The 23,452-nt window shown below is 42.6% G+C and overlaps 1 protein-coding gene across 2 annotated transcripts in view; it reads left to right on the forward strand.

The window, feature by feature from the left end:
- Positions 1-2,660: 2,660 nt before the first annotated feature.
- The window catches only part of KATNBL1 (katanin regulatory subunit B1 like 1), a 44,819-nt gene continuing 24,027 nt past the window's right edge, over positions 2,661-23,452 (forward strand). For both annotated transcript variants that reach the window (XM_024202049.3, XM_024202050.3), the window contains exon 1: positions 2,661-2,756. The gene's annotated coding sequence lies outside the window, so the exon portion shown is untranslated. The remainder of the gene's footprint in view (positions 2,757-23,452) is intronic.

Consider the following 23,452-nt stretch of genomic DNA (forward strand, 5'->3'; position numbering starts at 1 on the left):
CAATACCACAGGCCCTGATAATTTTCCTAAAAATCTCTTCAATTTCTCCAGGTACTGACAATCCTTTTATATTTTGTTTTGATTTGATTTAATTAGCCACTAAATGTTGATGGGAATCAATTACTGTGTTACAACAAGAATCCCTCTAGACATCACACTGTTTTCTGAGATTTTCTCTACAGCTATTAAAAAAATAAGGAAGCATCCCTACCACCATCATCACTACCAAACATCGAAACTTATTTAGTTGGCTTCTTTTAAAAATGTATTTCGCATCCATGATGTGTTATGGACACAGTTAGGGACATGGATCCCTGCTTGGGAAGATCAACATCTCCAGATGTGTGTTGTGTAGTCAAATAATAGCCAGATATTTTAGAAGGACTTGTGGTAATATGATACTTTCCCTTCTTTTGGTACTGGTTTTGCCAATATGGCACCAAATTTCTCAACATAGTACAAAGTAAGGCATTAAAAAAGGATCTGTAATAGTTTTACATATCCAGATATCCATAACTGATGTGCTCTTAATTCGGTAAGAAAAAATTATGCATGCATCAAGACAGTTTGCAGGAAGTTTACAGTTCCCCAAGTCATTTCTGAGGCTTGTGAAATGTCATCAGCTTGTGACATTGGATTGCAACATGAAAGATATTTTACACGTCATCTTGCTTTGCAACGTGCCAACACAGTGTCACAAGGTTATTACCTACAGTGAACACACTCAGGAAAATGAGAAGCCTACCTTGTGTTTAAATGCAAATAGTCTTTGAGTTATTCAAGCACCAAAGGTTCTCAAAGTTCTTAAAGCATGAAGATACATTTTTAATTTTCTCACTCAGATAACTCTGTGAAGAAAGAAAGGAACATCATCAAACCTTCTCTTTCCAAAAATGTACTTTGAGGCTCACAAGAAGCATGAGAAATTTCAATCAAATGGATAGAATTTTGGGTTGGTTGTTTTGTTTCATTTTAATTTTTCTTCTTCTTCAGAAATCAGAATGTTTTAAGCAGGAGAGACTGAAAAGGGTCTACACTAGAAAGGAACTGCCCATGTAGTTATGGGTATAGCTATACTGGCAAAATCTCCTAACCATGATGCAGCTTAAACAGGCAAAAAAGTTATTTTGCCAGTATCACTTACACCAGTAATTGAATGAAATAGTTACACCAGCAAAGGATGTTTTTCCGGAAATAACTGTGTTTATACTAGGGCTTTTGCCAGCATAGCTATGTCAATTAGCAGTGTGATTTCCCCCACACATTCTGACATAACTTGGCGAGCAAAACTTTTAAGTGTAGACCAAGACCTGAGAGGAATTGTGTGGGCAAAGGCCTTTATGGTCTTGTGGGGATGGTGAGTCTGGGGGGTATTGTGGATGTGATGAAGTTGTCTGAGGGAGGCTGTGTGGAGAAAGAGAGATGGGTTTTGAAGTTGAGACTGTGGGAGTTGGTGAGGGCAATAAGCCCAATGGAGGATGCGGAGGTACTGAGTTAAGGGAGGTTGTGGGGACAAAGGGTGAAATCCTGGCCCAATTGAAGTTAATGGCAAAACTGACATTGTCTTCAATGACATGTGGTCAGGATTTCACACAAATGAGCCTAAGGGAGTTTGTGGGGAGAAGTGATTGCCTGAGAGCAGGGCCGGTGTAATCACTAGGCAAACTAGGCGGCCACCTGGGGCGCCAAGATTTGGGGGCACCAAAAAGCGGTGCCCAACAATTTTTTTTACACTATTGCTTAGGGGCAGGTACCTGTCAGTCTCCAGCACTCGGGCTGCGCCAGCAGCCTCTTCACCTCGGAGTCTCCCCCGCTTGCCCGGGGGCCACTCATCCTCTCAGGCTCCCCGGCCGCTGCTACCGCGGCCGCCCAGGAGGACGCGGGCGGGGGACGCCGTCGCAGAGGAGACTGGGGATGAGTTGTTGGGACAGGGAGCTGGCCTGAGAGAAGGGTGGAAGTGGCAGGGCTGAAGCTGGGTTGTGGGGTCAGGAAAACTCCCTGGAGGTGGGTTTGGGGGGCAGTGAGACTGAGGGGCTTGTGAGGCTAGTGACGCAGAAGCGGGTTGGGTCAGCACTGAAACTCTGTGAGGGACAGTTCTGGGGGTGGTGAGACCGTGTAAGGTATGTTGTGGGGATGGTGAGATGTGGGGGGAATAGAGATGGGGAGGTGATGAGATGATGGGGCCGTGACTCTGCGGGGCAGAAGTGGTTGGGGTAGCAGTGAGAGAGGGGAGAGTTGGGGTGGGGACACTGAAGGGGGAAGCTGGTGAACCTTGCAGGGCTGGGGAAGCAGGGGGCCTGAGGGAGAGCTGTGGAGGGGTGGTGGGACGGGTTAGTTAGAGACAGGTGACAATGGGGAAGTGAAATCGGGGGGCGAGTGAGACCAATAGGGGGCTGGAGACAGGCAGGGCGAGGGAGGGATGCTGCTTTTCCTGCGGGCTGCCCCGGGCGGTGATGCGGGTTTACACGAGAGCGCTGGTGCGCAGGGAAGAGGGAGGCTGAGGCTCCCGGGTGACGTGCGCGTGCAGTTCTCTCGGTCGCCGCCAGGGGAGGCGGTTTCGTTGCGCGGTGCGAAGGCCGCCGGGTGGGAGGGGGCAGGCCGCGGTGGCCCGCCCCGGCTCTCTCCGGCCCGGCATGCAGCGCGCCGCAGTTTGAATGGCGCAGGCTCTGCGGAGTGGGCCCCGGCGCTAGGACTGTCCCGGATCAGCGCCGCCTCCTCGGCTCGGTGTGGCCCGGGCAGCGCGGGACCATGAGCAGGTGAGTGGGCAGCCGGGTTCTCGGGACTGCTCCTGGTCACGGCCCTTCCTGCCTTGCGGCTGAGCCCGGGACCGCTCCCTCTGCCGGCAGCGCGGCCGCTCTGCTCCGCAGCGGGGAGTCCCGGCCCGCAGCTCAGTCGGGGTCCCTGGCAGGGATCGGCCTGGGGCGGGGGTTTTCCGTCCTGTGTTAGGCCCCGGCTGGTGCCAGGTGAGATCCATGGAGGGAGGGGCTGACAGGGACTGTCTCTTCCGGGACAGGTGTTGCTGCTGGCGGGGGGAGGAGTGCGCTCCTCTCTTGTGACAATTCTCGCAGCTCGGCCTTTCCCAGGGCGTGGGCTGCCCCCTGGCAGCAGCCCTGCGCCTCTCGTCTCCTACCCGCCCGGTGGGCGACCTGGCCACCTTCCTGTCCTCGCCCGTGCTGTGCCTTTCATGCGCATTGGCTGCCCCTTGGAAGGAGACGTTACCCGTGCCATTAAGTACATGATCAGCCCCTTCATTTTACCTGGGAGAATGTCTTCAAATAGTTTCACTCCCAATTAAGCAAGATCGGGCAGATCTGCGTTTCCTAACAGGATGATGATACACGCTCCAATTTAAAAAGAGACACGAGAGATACCAGGACCGCTGAAAAGTATATCCTGAGGTTTGCTGGTATTTACTTTGTTCAGTGGGTGGAAATGATCTTTTATTCCTGGGAAAAAGAAGGAAACTCTTTAGATATCTACAGACTATTTGTGGCGGAACTGTGCATTGCTTTGCTAAAGGGAGTTTTGGGTTTTTGAGGAAAATACATGACTGTTGTGCTGGAGTCATTCAGTATATTTAGGTTTAATTACTGCTGTCCGAACAAGCTTAGATAAAATACAAAAAAATGATTCACTTGGTAATATCTATTAACATTTTTAGAACTTCTGAAAAAAATATTTTCCAAAAATAACTTTTTTTCACTGTAATTTATGCTACTCTTTTTAGGACTGGCTTAAATCTATATGCATTTAAAAATAGTTATATTCTTGGTTATAGATGAATTTCCCTTTTTCCCACTCCTTCCCTCTTTCCATTCCTCCTAAACTTCCTGTCTTAAACAGAGAAAATGATAGCTATGCTGGGTGTTCTGTAGAAAATTAAACGTGATTTCAAAGGGAATTTGTAATTTGTTAGTCGTCTTTGTTAGAAGGAATAAATAAAAGCCAGTATCAAAACTATTCCATTCAAGATAGTTCTATCCTAGGTCTAAAAAACATTGATATATAGTCTTAAATGTTATGGATAGGTCTGTTGTACAAAGAATTTTATTGAATTAGTAAAATGAGCATTAGTTTGAATTCTTAAACTTGTATTTGAGAATTGTAGTTATAATAATCATGCTTGCAGGAGGGCCAGACATGGTGTATCTCTGTGTATTTTTTTACCCAGTTGTCTTGTCTGTGTTACAGCTGAAATCAGACCAGCACAAACCCTGTTGTAACAGAGACAAGCTATCAACATGGCATTTAATTAGTTTAAAAATAATGTGTTAAAAGTCTCTGTCTACCAATTTGCTAGTAATGCACTGAATGGTACCTTGCAGCCACCAAGACCTTGTCTTAGTTTAAAATCGTGTTTGTAGGGGCTTAGCATTTTATAGGCTAAGCATTCTAAAATTTTAGCTTAAAATATAAAGATCTATTCGGATCTAAACCCTAACTTCCAAACTTGGTCAGAGAGACTGCAGAGTCTATGTAGAAGAGATGAGTGAACTAGAATCCCTGCCAGTAGACAAGGATATTGATATAATAGGCATCACAGAAATGTGGTGGACTGAGGCTAATCAATGGGACACAGTAATAACAGGATATAAAATATATAGGAATAACAGAGTAAGCAGTCCTTGTAGGGGAGTGGCATTATGTTTAAAAGAAAGCATAGAGTCAAATAAGGTAAATGAAACAAATTGGATAGAAATTCTATGTTAAAGAGTATAGCAATAGGAATGTACTACCAACCCCCTGACCAGGATGACAGTGATTGTGAAATGGTCAGGGAGGTGAGGGTACAAATGTAGACAGGGCAATAATAACTAAATGTCACCTCAGGGCATGATGCAGAGAGAACTTCTAGACCCCATAAATGACTGGTTCTTGGAGCAGCTACTCCTGGAACCCATAAAAGGAGAGGCAGTTCTTGATTTAGTCCGAAGTGAAGCATAGGATCTGGTCCAGGAAGTAACTATAGCTGAACTGCTTGGTGGTAATAACAATAATGTAATTAAATTTAACATCCTTGTAAGAGGGATAATACCAAAAAAACACACTATGGTAACATTTAACATCAAAAAGGGGCATTACACAAAAATGAGGATGCTTGTTAGATGGAAATTAAAAGGAGCTGTCATAAGGGTTAAATGTGTGCAAAAACACCATAATTGAGGTTCACTCTAAATGTATGCCAGTAAAGACAAGAGGACCAAAAGAAGGCCACTGTGGCTAAACAGCAGAGTAACAGAGGACGTTAGAAGCAAAAAAGCATCTTTTTAAAATTTGGAAGTCAAATTCTACTAGGAATAATAGGAAGGAAAACAAAGGCTATGTCTACACTAGCAACTGAACAACAAAACTTTTTTGTCTTTCAGAGGTGTTTTAAAAAAAAAAAACCACACCGCCAAAAGACAGAGGTTTTGCTGACGACAAACACCAGTGTGAACAGCTCTTTGTCAGCAGGAGCGCTCTCCTGCCGACAACGCTAACGCCGCTCGTTGGGGGTGGAAGTTTTTTGGTGACAGGAGAGCTGACAAACAGCGGCTACACTGAGCACCTTTTAGCGACACGGCTGTAGCGACACAGCCCTGTCGCTAAAAGCTGCGTAGTATAGACATAGCCACACTGTGGCAGGTAAAGTGTAAAAGTATACTAAGGTCAGCCAGAAAGAATTTGAGCAGCAACTTGTTAAAGAAGCAAAAAGTAATGGTAAAAAAATTTTTAAGTACATCAGAAACAGGAAGCATGCCAAACAGACAGTGGGGCCATTACATGACCAAGGTGTTAAATGAGCACTCAAGGGAAAATAAGGTAATAAAAGACCAATGTTTAGCTTCTCTGCACTGCAGAGGATGTGGTGTAGATACCCACATCAGAGCTATTCTTGGGCAACAAATCTGAAGTACTCTCCCACATTGATGTGTCAATAGAAGAGGTTTCAGAAAAAATTGATAAAAAGTAATGTCACCAGGACTAGAGGGTATTCTCCCAAGAGTTCTGAAGGAACTCAAATATGAAATTACTTTACATACCAGTTAGTAGTTCTGCATCTCTGAAAGAAGCCTCAGTAGTAGATGGCTGGATGGTAGCTAATATAATGCTGATTTACCTTTTTAAGGGCTTCAGAGGCAATCCTGGCAACTGTAGCTGGTGAACCTAACTTCTGTATTGGGCAAATTGGTAGAATCTATAGTAAAGCACAATTATTGAACTCACAGATGAATATGGTATGTTGGGGAAGATTCAACATGGCTTTTGTAAAGGGAGGCCATGCCTCACCAATCTTTAAAAATTTTTGAGCGTGTCAGCAAACATGAATAAGGGTGATTCAATTGATATAGTGCAGGGGTCAGCAACGTTTGGCATGCGGCTCTCCAGGGTAAGCACCCTGGTGGGCCGGGCCAGTTTATTTACCTGCTGACGCAGCAGGTTCGGCCGATTGCGGCCCCCACTCACCGTGGTTTGCCGTCCCGCGCCAATGGGGCGTCGAGAAGCGGCGCGGGCGAGGGATGTGCTGGCCGCAGCTTCCCGCCGCCCCCATTTGCCCGGGACAGCAAACCGCGGCCAGTGGGGGCTGCGATTGGCCGAACCTGCCGTGTCAGCGGGTAAATAAACTGGCCCAGCTTGCCAGGGTGCTTACCCTGGCGAGCCGCGTGCCAAACGTTGCCGACCCCGATATAGTGTATTTGGATTTTCTAAAAGCCTTTGACAAGGCTCCTCACCAAAACCTCTTAAGGAAACTAAGTTTCTTAAGGAAACCTGGGATAACAGGGAAGGGCCTCTTGTGGATCAGTAACTGGTTTAAAATATAGGAAACAAAGGGTAGGAATAAATGGTCCATTTCCACAATGGAGAGAGGTAGATAGTAGGGTCCCTCAAGATTCTGTACTGGGACCTGTGCTGTTCAACATACTTCCTTTTTCAGATCATTAATGAGTGAACAGTGAAGTGGCAAAGTTTGCAGATGACACAAAATTATTCAAGATAGTTAAATCCAAAGTGGGTGAAATTTAAAGCTCATTTAATATTTTTGAGGTTAACAAGCAGAGATCTGTTATTTTAAATGGGTTAATTTAAATGTATGTAAATCTTTGTGTAGACAAAGCAGTTTGTATTTTCACATATGAGCTGATAGTAATCCAAGACTTGAATACAACATGTTGGAGACAAGGCCCATAAGAGTCTTCAGAGAGCCCAGAACAATAGCTTTGAGAGATGGAATCTCCCATTCATCTCAGTGAGGTATTAACTCTGATGCCTACTGGTGATTTTAAATGTTGGTATTAATTATTTCATTATATAAGAAAGGGGAGAGAGAGGATCACAGATCTGTGCAGTTTACTGTGAGTTGATCTTATTTTGGTGCCATGTGTGGGTTGCATATTGGAGAATAGTACCACTTATTTTTTCCTAATCAAGAAAGACCCCAAGAAGCCACAGATATACTCAATCCCCACCATGGAGGAGCTAAGATAAAGGAGCCCGCTAATGCTCATAACATGTACAGTCACAATCTACTGAGAGTAATTTTTCATTTTGTTTAGTCATAGGGATGGAACTTGTAGAGTACTACCTACCCCCCGTTTGACACCAGCCCTTTGAAAACTTGAAGCTGAAACAGCTTCCTTTTAAACTTTTATTCCCATCTTTCTGCACACACTGACTTGTTAGTCACAAACACTGCTCACAAACACTGTCGGATTTAGATTGGGCTCCGCTGAAGAAGGATCAAACAGAGAATGATCTTGTTTTTCCTGCACAAAAGTGCATCTGCCTTGGCATAGTGTAAGCAGCCACAAAGTGAAACTGGCAGCTTACAAAATTGCTTATAAGTATTCTTTTAAGCAGACTGAATCAATCTTAGTTTTAATATTGCTTTCTTGTAAACATTGAGGGCCAAGGAGAAAGGTGACATTCTTTCTGCTTCATGTTTAAAATTAAACCTAAATTCCTGCCTTAATGCAAGTATTCACCCTAATAATTTTTAATTAATGTTCATTGAACCCATAAATTATCATATCAAAATATGCAGTCTTGCAGATAGGCTGATTGAGCGTTCTCTCATCACTGTAATTTCAATATCTCAAGCTTCTAATCTTCTAAACTAGAAGCCATTAACTACAATTTCCTAAGACTGAGGGAGAAAAATCTCTTAAAATTCCATGTTAAAGGCCACTATCCTCTCTTTAATAAACCAATTAGATATATTGTAAAACAAACCATAGGTTTCTTTCAGTTAGAATACTGGAGACAATCAACAATATGAAGTAATAACTAATATTTTCTCTTGGTTTTGTTAGGTGACCAGTTACTTGCTATCTAAAATGCCTAAGGGTTTTTAATCTGGAAATATGTACTCATAGATATATTGAGTGGGCTTAAGAGTGTCTCATTTTTTAATACATGTTTGAAAAGATCTGTAGCTACTTGAAGCAGTGACTGTCTTTCTGTGTGTTGGGAAGGTACCTACAACAGCATGAGTTTCCAAACAAACTTTCAAGTATCAGAGGGGTAGCCGTGTTAGTCTGAATCTGTAAAAAGCAACAGAGGGTCCTGTGGTACCTTTAAGACTAACAGAAGTATTGGGAGCATCTTAAAGGTGCCACAGGACCCTCTGTTGCTTCAAACAAACTTTGTTGATTTAGGCCTTGTCTTTGCTAGGAAAAAAGACGCTTCCTAAAACACATGAAAACCACATATTCCTAGTCTTCTAGAATTTTACCCCTTGTTGGTTACCATGTGGTAAAAAGACATCTTCCCCTATTGTGGACTCACCCGGTCACTCAAATATCTTTCCTTGCAATGCAAACACTAAAAAGCAAGGAATTACAGCTGCAGTGATATCTAATACAATATCGGTCTACAGTACTCCATTGTACTGAATGCCCTTTTTAAAATGCTGAATTTTAATTCAGGAATACTACTGCAGTCAGTGTATGCACATCAAACAATTTGAAAATAACATTACAGTGCACAGCCTTGGAACACACTATTTAAAGTAATACCAATTATAATGTTAAAATGCAATATTGCACTAGGTAGGGGAAGAAAGCAAAGTGGATTACATATTCAATTTATTACCTTAGTAAAATCACAGACTACTGAACAAATTTATGCATAAATGTCTTCTATGTACATTCATAATATCATAAGTGATGCACTGTGGTGGAATTTTTTTTTTCCTTTTTCACTTTCTTGATGTGTGCGCTGAGGGTGATGGTATTGCCAAAAAGAATTTAGTGTCATTGCGGTAGCAAGGTAATGCTTGGAGATTGTTGGGTTGGATGGGACTGTTCCCTTAACTTATGATATTCTTGATTTTTAGTGTTTGTGTTGTGAGGAAATAATCTCAAATAACCTTAACTCAAAGTTAACAAAGCTTTCTGTGACCATTTATACTTAACGTTATATGTATATGTGGGGACAGAGGAGCTGTCTGTGGAGCTAGGAAAGTAATCAGATCTCCTCCATTTAAAACTGTGCACCAGGCAGAGAAAGATTCAGCCTATGTGCCAGCTTTCTTTGGTGGCGTACAAAGCTTTTTATGTGAAGTTGGGTGAACATGGAAGCCTAAAAAGCTTTGAGTGCTGGCTGGAGAAAGCTTGTTTTTAGACTTTCTATGCCAGGAATGTAATGTTTCACACTGAAAATTGTCTTTTCCAAATTGTAGCAAAAAACTGTGGTATAGGCTACTTTCTAAGTTCATTAATGGGGTTAATTTATTAACTCTGTGGCTCTGGTTCTCCACTACACCAATGGCTCGCAACCTTTCCAGACCCCTTTCAAGAGTCTGATTTGTATTGTGTATCCTCAAGTTTCACCTCACTTAAAAACTTACAAAATCAGACAGAAAAATACAAAAGTGTCACAGCACGTTATTACTGAAAAATAGCTTACTTTCTCATTTTTACCATATAATTATAAAATAAATCAATTGGAATATAAATATTGTATACACATTTCAGTATACAGAGCAGTATAAACAAATCATTGTCTATGAAATGTTAGTCTGTACTGACTTTGCCAGTGCTTTTTATGTAGCCTGTTGTAAAACTAGTTAGATGAGTTGATGTACTGCCTGGAAGACCTCTGCATACCCCTGGCTGAGAACCACTACACTACTGCTGCTAGGGGTTTGGAATGGGTCCCATATGAGGAGAGATTAAAGAGGCTAGGACTTTTCAGCTTGGAAAAGAGGAGATTAAGGGGGGATATGATAGAGGTATATAAAATCATGAGTGATGTGGAGAAAGTAAATAAGGAAAAGTTATTTACTTGTTCCCATAATACAAGAACTAGGGGCCACCAAATGAAATTAATGGGCAGCAGGTTTAAAACAAATAAAAGGAAGTTCTTCTTCACACAGCGCACAGTCAACTTGTGGAACTCCTTGCCTGAGGAGGTTGTGAAGGCTAGGACTATAACAGCGTTTAAAAGAGAACTGGATACATTCATGGAGGTTAAGTCCGTTAATGGCTATTAGCCAGGATGGGTAAGGAATGGTGTCCCTAGCCTCTGTTTGTCAGAGGGTGGAGATGGATGGCAGGAGAGATTACTTGATCATTACCTGTTAGGTTCACTCCCTCTGGGGCACCTGGCATTGGCTACTGTCGGTACACAGGATACTGGGCTAGATGGGCCTTTTTGGTCTGACCCAGTATGGCTGTTCTTATGTTATGTTCTTAACCTCATCCTTGAGGATTTGCAAAAAAGAGAACACTTGGGTGGTATAAAGATGGTTTATTGCAGTGGTTCTCAAACTTCTGTACTAGTGACCCCTTTCACATAGCAAGCCACTGAGTGTAACCCCCCCTTATAAATTTAAAAACACTTTTTTATATATATTTAACACTATTATAAATGCTGGAGGCAAAGCGGGATTTGGAGTGGAGGCTGACAGCTTGCGGACCCCCCCATGTAATAACCTCACGACCCCCTCAGGGGTCCCGACCCCCGGTTTGAGAACCCGTGGTTTATTGGCTGCGTGCTGGTCCCTCTTGGAGGCATGTCAAGGGAAGGGGACATAAAGTACAGTTAACTTCTTGGCTGCTGGAATGTCCCTTGTGGCTGTGGGAAGCCAGATGTATTCAGAGGGGCCATTAGACTCCTTAAGTTGCACTGGGGGGATGGCTCAGTGCCAAGGTGGGCCAGGATCACGGTGAGGGAATCGAGGCTGCAACATGGCCAGCTAATGCTGCTTCAAACGTGTTGTATTAAGCTAACACAATTGACAAATACACACTTTGCCTGACAAGGCAGGGCTTTTATCAATATACTTTCTTATTGCAGGCGGCATCCACCACCCCAACCTCCAGCTAAACCTAACCTAACTTATAAAAAGTGAACAGACACTTAAATGGTTAAATGGCAATGCATTGACACTAAGTAGGATCTTGCTTAATTAGTGATACATACTTAGAGCTGGAATGTGTTTAATTGGGGTCAAACTGAAAGATGTAGAAATATGTAGCAGTTAAAATCACTGACATGCAAAAAATGTTGGTTTGGTATATTTCAATTGAGTTGGCTTAATGTGACTAAAAAGCTCTTTTAGGATATGTCTTCAGTGCAGTAGAAGACCTGCAGCTGGCCCTGGTCAACTGACTCGGGCTTATGGAACTCGGACGGCGGGACTAAAAATATCAGTGTAGATCAGGGGTTGGCAACGTTCGGCACGCGGCTCGCCAGGGTAAGCACCCTAGCGGGCTGGGCCAGTTTATTTACCTGCTGACGCGGCAGGTTCGGCCAATCGCAGCCCCCACTCACCGTGGTTCGCCATCCCGGGCCAATGGGGGCGGCGGGAAGCCGTGGCCAGCACATCCCTCGGCACGCGCCGCTTCCCGCTGCCCCCATTGGCCCGGGACGGCAAACCGTGGCGAGCGGGGGCTGCGATCGGCCAAACCTGCCGCGTCAGGAGGTAAATAAATTGGCCCTGCCCGCTAGGGTGCTTACCCTGGCGAGCCGCGTGCCGAACGTTGCCGACCCCTGGTGTAGATATTTAGGCCCGGGCCTGAACATCTTCTATACTGCTATTTTTAGCCCCGCAGATAAGACCAGGTCTCAGTGCTGTGGGGTTTTATTACTGTATAACAGACCCTAAATGTCCTTAAGACTCAAGCTAATTTATTTGAAGTTGTCTTGGTCTGTACAGTTACTGTATCAGTATTACTGTCAGTTAGGAATGTGACTTTTTAACTAATATAGTTATATTTGTACACGCAGCGTGGGCATAATTGTGCTGGTATAAAGATGCTTTATATCAGAAGAGCTTATTCTCCTTCCTGCATAGCCTGTATGAGTATTATTACTACATCACCAGTCGGGTAGTACCACTTTAGCCCAAGTCGTACAACTTCTGTGTGTAGACAAAGCATGTGTTGTCTGAAACCATACTATATGATCAGCTATGTTAGCCTGCATCTTAAAAAGCATTAAGAGGGCTTTTTAGTCATACTAAGTAAACTCTGTTGCAAAACATCCCCGGTGTGCCATCAAGACAGAGCCTGAGCTCTCATAACAAATCTGGAATTTTTGAATTTTATGTTATACTGACCATCAGATCCACAGATGAATAAAAGTTTATACTGGTCTTTGGGCCAAGAAAGGAAAAAAGTAATAATGCCACAGGAGGAAACTACAGTAGCTAGAATGGCGGAGGCCCATGCAGATATCACTCTGGGTATGTTCAATTTCTCCTTCTTTCACAATGTTTACTTTTAGACAGATTTTTATGTAATCTCAGATAAAGATAAAATTTTGCATGTGTTCATCACATAATTGCAGTGGCAAAATGCATCGTTGAAATGTGGATTGTGTTTCTGCATTGCTAGCTCTACTGGCCTAGAAGGAGGTATCTTTCTCAAGTTGAAGAAGCCAAAATCTATGTGAGTAGAGGCATCAAAGGGAAGGAATACTACCTCTGTAACAAGTCTCATCCTTCCTGTAGGTCCCTCTGATAGTGTTCTGTGGGGAAATAGATCCAGGAATGACTGTTGGCTGTGCCATATCCCTGCCCTCCACCCTCTGGTCCATAAGGCAGAACAGTGGAAATATCTGCAGAAACTTGTATAGATTTCCTGTCTAATCTTTGGTGCTCACTCCTGGGGAGATGGCTGTGGTTTAGTAATTGGAGGAGCCCCAGGCAGCATGGCTCATAGAGAAACCATGATATTAAGGTTTTGCAGGCAAATGGGCAGCAGCATGCAAGCACTGAGCCTCTTTTTGTGGCCTTTGCCACTAGTAAATTACAAGCAATCTGTTGGTTTAAGGGACTGAACTCCCAGCTTCTTCCATGTTGGGATGTGTGTAAATCTTAGCCCCTAGTAAAAGATTGAGGTGGGAACTGTAAATTAAAACCAGTGGGGAGTCTTCACTTCCCTGTGTAAATAAACTTCTATTATTAGGGCCCTACCAAATTCATGGTCCATTTTGGTTAATTTCACAGTCATAGGAATTTAAAAATCATAAATTTTATGATTTCAGCTATTTAAATCTGAAATTTAAAGGTGCTGTAATTGTAGGGGTCGTGACCCAAAAAGGAGTTGGGGGACCTGCCTTCAGAGCTGGGCAGCTTGAGAGCGGGAGCCCAGCTCTGCAGGCAGACCCCTGCCAGCAGCAGCGCAGAAGTAAGGATGGCATGGTATAGTATTACCATACCATGCCACCCTTACTCCTGCGCTGCTGCCTGCAGAGCTGGGCCCTCAGTAAGCAGCCATCACTCTCCAGCAACCCAGCTCTGAAGGCAGGAGCAAGAGTGGCATGGTATGTATGGTATTGCCACCCTTACTTCTGCACTGCTGCTGGTACGGTGCTGCCTTCAGAGCTGGGCACCCAGCCAACAGCCGCCGCTCTCTGGCCACCCAGCTCTGAAAGCAGCGCAGAAGTGATACCTCCCCCTCCCCCAAATAACCTTGCATCCTCCCTGCAACTTTTGGGTCAGGCCTCCCAATTTGAGAATTGCTGGATCCCCCATAAAATCTGTATAGTATAGGATAAAAGCACACAGAAGGGAGACCAGATTTCACAGTCCGTAACGTGTTTTTCATGGCCGTGAATTTGGTAGGGCCCTATCTATTATGAAGCAGTTACTAAATTGGAATGTTAAACATAGATAATTAATATCAATGTGAATATTTGTCCTTTGTTGTTGTAATTAAATAATGGCATGGAGTGTACAGTTGTCTTTTTATAGGCACTTATGTGCTTCAAACAACTAGAAAATAAAAGACATGGACTGGCAGGGAATTCTGCTCGCAGGCAGCAAGTAACTTTAAAAAGGGAGGAGGGCCGGGGGGAGGAAGAGCAAGAAAGCACGTAAAAATATTGCACTAGTGTTACTTGCAGGCGTAGTCTGTAGCAGACAATGATCTTAGGAGGAAGTTTGCCTTCAAATCAGGAAGCTGAAAGGTGTACTATCAATTTAACATTTTTTTTTTTTTTTTTAGAATTTAAAAAACAAAACAAAAAACCTTTTTGCTACTCTGTTTATAGTGGGATCTCCTCAGTCTTTCTGCCTTGTTAACTGACTATACAAATTGCTGTCAATTGCACAAAGTAAACAGATTGAAAAATAGTTTTTTTCCCCACTAACTTCTGTTTTAATAATCTTAGTTGTAACAGTAATAGGAGCAATACTTTCAGGCAAATATAACTTCAAGTTGAGCATCCCTTTTTAAAAGCACTTAGCACATGCTGAATGAAGTAGGCAATTGACGGCCCATAACCCAAACTCATTGTGTGAGGGGTGGGAAAAGGATACAACCCTACCTACTTCTGTGACATAATTACAGGTGAAAGTAATATTACAAAAAAGTGCTCCTTTTCATCTTGGTCACAGATAAATAATATCAAAATAACTGCAGTCTGATCTATGAGAGAGCCTGGATCTAGCAGTCAGAGTGCTGGCAAGTATTAACATAAACCCATTTCCCTTTAAAGGCAATTGGCTAGAGTGTGGATTGTCATTTGTCAGCTTTTGAGTCTCTGCCTCCCCTTTATAGTCTCAGCAAAGCTCTTTGCACATACTTAGTTCAGTCATCCACCTGGGTCACCTTCCGTATATGAGCATGTGGTGAGATTCATGACTTAATATATTGAGCTAGTCCCAGATTGCAAACAGATCCAGAACATTGAGTAATTCTCTGACTCACAAGTGGCATAGCCACAAAAGGTTGGTAGAAGTCTTGGAAGAATGCTGTTTAGTTTTACACACAAAATAATAATTTGATGGATCACAAAAATAATTGCTGGCTTATAAATAGGCTTGGCAGGATTTGATTTAAGTAGTTGGTAAATGTCGATTTTACTTGACACATTGAAATTAGCGAAAAAAATAATCCATCAGTAACAGTTGGCAACCACAGCCTTCTCTGCACCTTGCATTTGCAGGAATCCAATGTCACCAGCCCCACAGCTGCACAGGGAACTCTCTGCAGTCCTGCTGTCCTGGCTCTGCTCACCTGTTCTCTGGCAGGGAGTACTTTCTGCTCTTGATTTGTGTCAAGCTGCATTAGGATGGTAACTGGAATGTAACTAAATATACAAAATAGCATCTAAATTTTATTTTTATTAAAAACAAGCCCTTAATACAGTAGATGACCTATTGTGCCATATTTATAAAGCTTGGCCTCAAAAGTTAATGTTTTCCCGCTCATTCTTTCTTTTTATAGAAAAATTGCCTTTAACTCTAAGTTTTTTGATAGTCTCGTGGATTGAACATATTTATTTTTTTTATTTAAATGTTTTAAGAGATTGTAAATTTAGGCCTTAAACTATTTTGTATTAAGTTCAGATTTTGTTTTAAACAGGTTTATTTAAAAAAGAAAATCTATAATTCAAGTAACAAAATAAAATCACTTTTATCCACCCTGCTTACGAACATTAGTACTTTGGTTGAATTGGTAGTTCTAAAAACACCAGCAGTTAAAGCTGTGGTAGTTTCTTTATAGAGTACTCTACATGTATCCAAATCTTTACAACCTTGTCCCAAAAGAACTGCAAGTTAATAATGCAAATGTTGAAGTTGAACCCCACTGAATTTTTAGTCATTTCATCAGTTTATTGTTTTGAAAATACAGACAAATGACTGAACTGCCTTTTTATCCAAAGCACAGCTTATGTCAAGAAGACTTAAATGTATTACGGGGTCTGCTAAAGAAAATTAAAAGTACCTTTTTCTGTGCATTTAAAGCAGGTGGTTTTATGGAGCTTTCAGAAGAACACTGTCATGAAGTAAAAAAATGAAAGTTATGGTTGGCTATTTTTTGTAATGTGGACACTTTCCCCAAAACTGGACTGAGATATCAATATATGCATTACCATTTGACAGCTTGTTGATGGCCTTAGATGTAACAGTTTCAGTCTTTACTGATGTGGTCTGGTTTCAGATAATTGCTTAGAAATAAGGTGGAATACCCCCATCACGGTACATCCAGTCCACCAGATTTATACTGTTAATTATCTGACAAGGTGCCTGGCCTTGGTTTATCAATAGTATCCTCAGCTATGAAGTTTTGGTTTTTTTTTTCCTCCTCATCAGTACAGCATGTGAGCTGATACATTTAATTTTTTCAGTGACTTGTATGCATGGATTAACTTAATCTCTGTTGAATGAAAGGGGACTCTCTCTATTGAAATAAGTGGCAACCAGCTATTTCCCGTAATAGGACCGATATACAGTAACTCATCGCTTAAGGTTGTAGTTATGTTCCTGAAAAATGCTACTTTAAGCAAAACAATGTTAAGCAAATCCAATTTCCCCGTAAGAATTCATGTAAATGATGGGGGTTAGGTTCCAGGGAATTTTCTTTTTTGCCAGACAAAAGACTATACATACACATGCAATATAAGTTAAACAAACAGTTTAATATTGTACACAGCAATGATGATTGTGAAGCTTGGTTGAGGTGGTGGAGTCAGAGGGTGGGATATTTCCCAGGGAATGCCTTATTGCTAGATGATGAACTAGCACTTGGCTGAGCCCTCAAGGGTAAACGCATTGTTGTTAATGTAGCCTCACACTCTACAAGGCAGCACGAATGGAGGGAGAGACACAGCGTGGCAGAGAGAGACACACACACACACACACACACACCGTGTGTGCCTGTGAGAGAGAGAGATGCCCATTGCCCCTTTAAGTACACTGACCCTACTCTAAGTACACTGCCTTTTTAAGTAGATCAGCAAGTTGAAACAGCAACAGCTGCCAACAAGCTCCCTCTGTCCTGAGCCCTGTCATGTTCTCTCCCCCCCCCCCCACACACACACACACTGTGGAGATGGGGAAAGGAGCGTGGGGAGGGGGATATCCTGACATTATCACATTAGCACCCCTTTCACCCCTCCCCCTCTGCACAGCAAACAGGAGGCTCCCGGGAGCAGCTCCAAGGCAGAGAGCAGGAGCAGCACACGGCAGTGGGGGGCGGGACAGCTGAACTGCCGGCAATTGATAGCCTGCTGGGTGACTGCTGCACAGGGAACTTAGGGGGGCTGCCGGTCCACCCTGGTTCCAAGCCCCCACCATCTAGCTCCAATGGGCTGCTCTTCCTGCAAGCAGTGGACAAAGTAGGCAGTTAACGGTGTTATAAGGGAGCATTGCACAACTTTAAACAAGCATGTTCTCTAATTGATCAGCAACGAAACAACCTTAACCCGGACGACATTAAGTGAGGAGTTGCTGTATTGCATAGAACAGTGCTTCTCAAAGTTGGGCCACCGCTTGTGCAGGGAAAGCCCCTGGCGGTCCGGGCCGGTTTGTTTACCTGCCGCGTCGGCAAGTTCGGCCGATCGCGGCTCCCGCTAGCTGCGGTTCACCGCTCCAGGCCAGTGGGGGCTGCGGGAAGCGGAGCGGGCAGAAGGATATGCTGGCCGCCCTTCCTGCAGCCCCCGTTGGCCTGGAGTGGCGAACCGCGGTCAGTGGGAGCCGCGATCGGCCGAACCTACAGACGTGGCAGATAAACAAACTGGCCCGGACCGCCAGGGGCTTTCCCTACACAAGCGGCGGACCGGCTTTGAGAAGCACTGGCATAGAACACTGGATCTCAAATTACAGATTGTTATAGAACTTCCAAATGTAATCCTGATCTTTAAAGTGTGTGTCTGTCTGTCTGTCCCCCTCACACATACACCTCTACCCTGATATAACGCGTCCCGATATCACACGAATTCAGATATTACGCGGTAAAGCAGCGCTCCGGGGGGGCGGGGCTGCGCACTCCGGCGGATCAAAGCAAGTTCAATAGAACGCGGTTTCACCTATAACGCAGTAAGATTTTTTTTTTTTTGGCTATTGAGTTCAGTGTTTTATCGGGGTAGAGGTGTACCCCATGTAAGTAAGGCTAAGTTTTATCACAGGTATTTTTAGTAAAAGTCCTGAACAGGTCCCGGGCAGTATACAAAAATTCACAGGCCCATGACCTGTCGAGGACTTTTACTAAAAATACCCCTGACTAAAACTGGGGGGAGGGGGAGGGAAGAGACTCTGGGGGACACCGCAGGTGCTGGGGAGGCAGGCGCAGCCCAGGGAAACACCGCTGGTGCTGGGGAGGGGGGCGCAGCCCAGGAGGGCGAGGTGCTGGCAGGGAGTTGCGGCCTGGGGGGGAGCGCGGGTGCTGGACAGGGGGTTGGTGGGGCTAGGGCAGGCTGCCTACCCAGCTCCTGGTAAGTGGCAGCCCCAGCTCCACATGCTGCCTCCGCTCCACCCCAAGCCCCAGTTCTGCAGCTCCCATTGGCTGGGAACCGCAGCCAATGAGAGATGATGGGGCAGTGTTTGGCTGCTGGCAGAGGCGGCATGTGGAGCTAGGTGAGCCGAGGGAGAGGAGCGCCCCCCGAGGGCAGCGGCCCCAAGCCCCCCCCCCCCCCCCCCCACACACACCCCAACCTCCTGCTGCTGGGGAGCGGGGTGGCCCCGAGACTGCCACAACAGCAGCCAGTGCGACTGACCCCGGAGGCTGCCTGAGCTGCTCAAACGACTCCTAAGCCAGCTACACAGGGCTGTTGCAGAAGTCACAGAAAATCACGGAATCCGTGACTTCTGTGACAAACACGTAGCCTTACCCATGAGAAGTAATTGCATGTTCAAAGTTTCATCTTGATTTCTCACATTTCTTAACTCTTCATGATTCTTATACTTTTGGTATATTATGAATACTTGTGATGTAAATTTACACTAATAATATAGATACTAAGTTTGTGTTGAATGGATGTAAATCTAGGTCTAAAATTAGTTATTTATAATCAAGTACAGTTGAGGAGCACAGGTTGTGTGTGCAGATGGTAAGATACACAAGCATCAGAATCTTAGTTTAATGTTGACCATACTCAACATTTTTATTAAGCAAAACTAAAATGGTCTATTATAAATGTGATAAGTGAATGTTTCAGATATGTTGCAAAGCATAGTTAACGTTTTATAAATGTGATCAACTCCAATAGCTAATTAAGTATGTAGTAGCCTACCTTGAGAAATATATAGTAAAACGAATGACAGGCGGAGATTTTGTATGGGCTTTTTGTCTGAAATTTCAGGGACCAGCATGCTTTTCTCGATATCCAGATGAACATACATCACTAATTTTATTTTCTACTACTATTTCTCCTGAAATCCACCAACCTGTTACCTAAATGAGTCTCTTCCAAATGTAGCGGTAGTGTATGCTAGTCTTTTCCCAGTCAGATCTGCATAGGTTTTAATTTTAAATGATAAATCTTCACATTGCAGACTTCCAGTTCATTTCAATTGGTATCTGAAACTCTTCTTTTTAGATTTGAGCAATTAATGGGAAAATCTATTGCAGCTGACTCCAGCTAAAATGGTGATCAGAAATCACAAATGGAATAGTCACAATAACTTTTGAAGAGCAGTATAAGCTAATTTTAGTAGAAAATACAAAAAGTTTTTTATATACCAAGTTTCTGATAATAGCGAAGTGAAACACTTCAGGTATGTACTCCTGCAAAGTGCTTCTAGAACTTGTAAGCAGGGCATCTGTTTCTTGATTTGCCCAATTTTGCACAAAATGTCTTGGATAGAAACCTATAATAGAATTCAGTTTTTGGACTCCGAAGTGGTCTACACTGGCAAAAAATGGGAACCCATAACTCACAATGGATACATACTTTTTTACCAGAGATGCCTGAATCCTGGGTACACTGCATCTTCTACCAGTAGATAATTGTAAGTCCCATTTTTGTCAGGGTGACCAAGCCAAAGTCCTGTACCTTAAGTATGAGACTCTTTCCTCTAGGAATGTCATGCTCTGTATCAAGTGACTTGGACAAATGTTAAATAAGTAGTAAGTATAAAACTCAGCTGACTAGCACACATGCTAACACCCAAACCAGAGCACTATTCCTGTTGTGAGCAGTCTGACAGAGGGTTTGTCTTCACTGCAAAGTTAACTCAGGTTATACCTCGTGTAGCTCTGAGTCTGACTCCATCCACGCAAAAATCTGAAGCTCAAGTGTGGTGCTTTAAACAGGCTAGCTGGCCTGTCAGGGGGTATAGATTGAAGCCCAAGTGCTGCTACTACTACTACTGCCTGCTGTGTGGACAGAGTGGTGATTTTTTTTCAAATCTAGACACACATATACACATTTATGATCTATCCTGTTAGAAATGAACATTAATTCAAAAGGCATTTTCTGCAACACCTTAAAAAATATTGTTAGCATTTAATAGGACAATGGTGTCCCAAATACTCTTAAGACAGTAAAGGAAGCTGACTCATAAGTGTGAAGTAATTGAGCACAGCTGACAGATTTTCATGGCCCGAGTCTTTGCAAAAGGCCTAAAAGCTGCAGATGTGCATCCAAAGGACCAAGAAATCTCCAATAATCAATACCTGTAAAATCGAAATGCAGCTGGGCTCTAACATTATGAATTTTGTCAGTGAAAGATAAGTTATTATTAAAGGAGTTCATGTTGAGCATTAGTGCAACATGCAGAAATGATGCAGCAGTGCTAAATTCGGTTGCTGGACAAGTTACCCTTTTGGCGATAAATTAAAAATGGTCATTATTTAAAGCCTCCTTGTGCTCTTTGTTAAATCTGAAAGTGAATGATAAGACCAGATGCCCTCGACTGGAATTCTGATCTGTGACAATTTTCAGTTGCTTTTAAACCATGAACTGTGCTCTCCTTAGGGAATGACAGTCAATGACACTTTTTCATCTGACTCTTATAAAGATTAATGTGGTCGTCAGTGGAGTTTGGCACTTGATTTAGTATGGGGGAATCAACAAGAACATCTGTGTTTGCAAACAGATACTATGAATGTTATAGTGGAATGGAAGCTGAGAAATAGAAGAAATGGCTGATTTTAAAATAAACTAGGGATGAAGGTTTAATATATTAAGTGGAATGACACTAAACAATGTAAAACACAAAAAAGCCATGTCATGTGCTCTTAGAGGTTTGTTCTATAATAAATTACTAGTATGCCAATATCTGAAGTGACCAAGGCTCATCATGAATTTTCAAGGTGACCTGAAGAGTAGTAAAGAGCACAGGAGTGCTAGAACAGGTGAGGCCAAGGGCCATGGCGCTCTTACTTTTTGCCACGGGCCGGCCCCTTGCCCCTCCTCTTACAGCAATGAAACCAGCAGGTGGTTAAATGGCAGTTGGGGAGAGGGAAGATGTGGCAGATCCCTGAGCAACTGTCCCCCAAAGACATCAAATGTTAAAGTATGGCTTCAGGCTGCTGCCCATTACCCCTTCTCTCTGTTCAAGATAGCAAAAAAACTTAGGTCCCACATGAGGAAAGAGAGGTTGACACGTCATACAACACTCAATAGGCTTGTGCACCTGGGTTTAGTTCTACATTGTTAATAAAACTCAACAACTTTAGGTGGGTTTCAGCTTTTATTATGAAAGGTTTGCATAGATCAAATAAGATAATGCTTTCAGATTTAAGTGTGCTCTCTCCCTGACACTTGCATGTAACTTTCATCAATCTTAATTTATTATGTGCAAGTTACTGTTTTGAACTAATAAGACTAGGCTGCTCTCTTGTCAAAAAGAGAATATTTAAAAATAATCCAAGTGTCTAGATTCCAAACTGTTGTCTGTGACCCTTCTAAATGATGTATCAAAACATAAAACTAATAATTCTGTACAAGATAATTATGGTAGCAGTGACTTGAGCATCAAACTGGCTACCTCCTGAAGGGTAATGGAACTGTAAGCATTAACTAAAAATGGTAAAAGTATGGTATTTGGTCACTTTAGATTTAAATTCTAAACATTCCAAAGATCCACACTGAAGGGAGGGAGGGAGGGGGGCAAAACAGGGGTTATGTGGGTTTGTTTTGAGTTTTTATTTTTTTTTGTTTTTGGTTTTTTTTTCCTGTTTAATGAATGAGATTTTCATCCTAGAATTAAGACATCATTTGGTCTATTGGAACAATTGCACTGTTGAACTGCAACCCGGGTAAACATGTTCTTAGATTAAAGGTGAACTGAATTTCTTCTTTTAAAAGCATAGTTGCAAAAAATGGCGTACTATCTTAATCCAAACCACAAATATAATCTTAAAGTTACAATAAATATACTTTAATGGAGAAGCTTGCCATGGCCTACATGTACAGTTGTGTGCCTTTCTTATAAAAATTAATGGCAGCATAAACAGAAGAGAGCCTGCATTTCTTATGCTTGTTTTGAGGCTGTCAGATTTTACAGACCAGAACCTTGAACTTGGATTTTAGTGTGTAAGTAAAAGGGGAATGGATTCTTCAAATATTTTGTTCTAAAATGTATGTATTCATAATTTGTCTATTCATATCTCTTACTAATTAGGGTCATTAACATTTTGTATGTATTATAAAAGTATTTCAGTTTATATGAACTAGTTTAGTTTTCTTATTATCCATTTGGTACTAATAGTTCTTAAAGAATGGCTGTAGTTATGTAAATACTTAGTTTTGGAATAACTGAAATGTGAGTAGTCTAGTTGGGTAATATAGCACCTGAGTAGGACCTGCAAGTAAGTATGGTGAAAAGTTAGATGTTTGGAGCATCAACATACTTGTGTTTGTACAGATATTATTGTAAAATCTTTAATTCTTATCAGATGAGTGTCCTGAAAATTGATTAGCTTTAATAATAATTTGTTACGAGCACCAAAGTCCCTTAAAAACCCTGACCTAACTTTTGTTTCTAAGTTGCATTTTTTTAAACATCTAGCTTCAAAAAACTTGATTTTCTGCACAGACATTGTATTCCAAACTTCACACTGGAGCAGTTTTATAACTGTTAAAAGGTCCAGAAAGTAGATTTATGATAGCAAGAGTTCACTTATAAATATATGATCATCTCAAAAGGAAGATACAGTATTATAATTAAATAAAATTCCCAATTAATGCAATTCAAAAACAATGGCTAAAGTCTGGCAACTGAGAAATGAAGCTAAACCGCATTAAGGCTACTTAATTCTGAGTGAGAGTGTTCACACAGTGATTTAATGTG

This window comes from Terrapene carolina, unplaced genomic scaffold (assembly GCF_002925995.2).
Source record: "Terrapene carolina triunguis isolate 2854851 unplaced genomic scaffold, T_m_triunguis-2.0 Scaffold96, whole genome shotgun sequence".
Lineage (NCBI taxonomy): Eukaryota > Metazoa > Chordata > Testudines > Emydidae > Terrapene > Terrapene triunguis.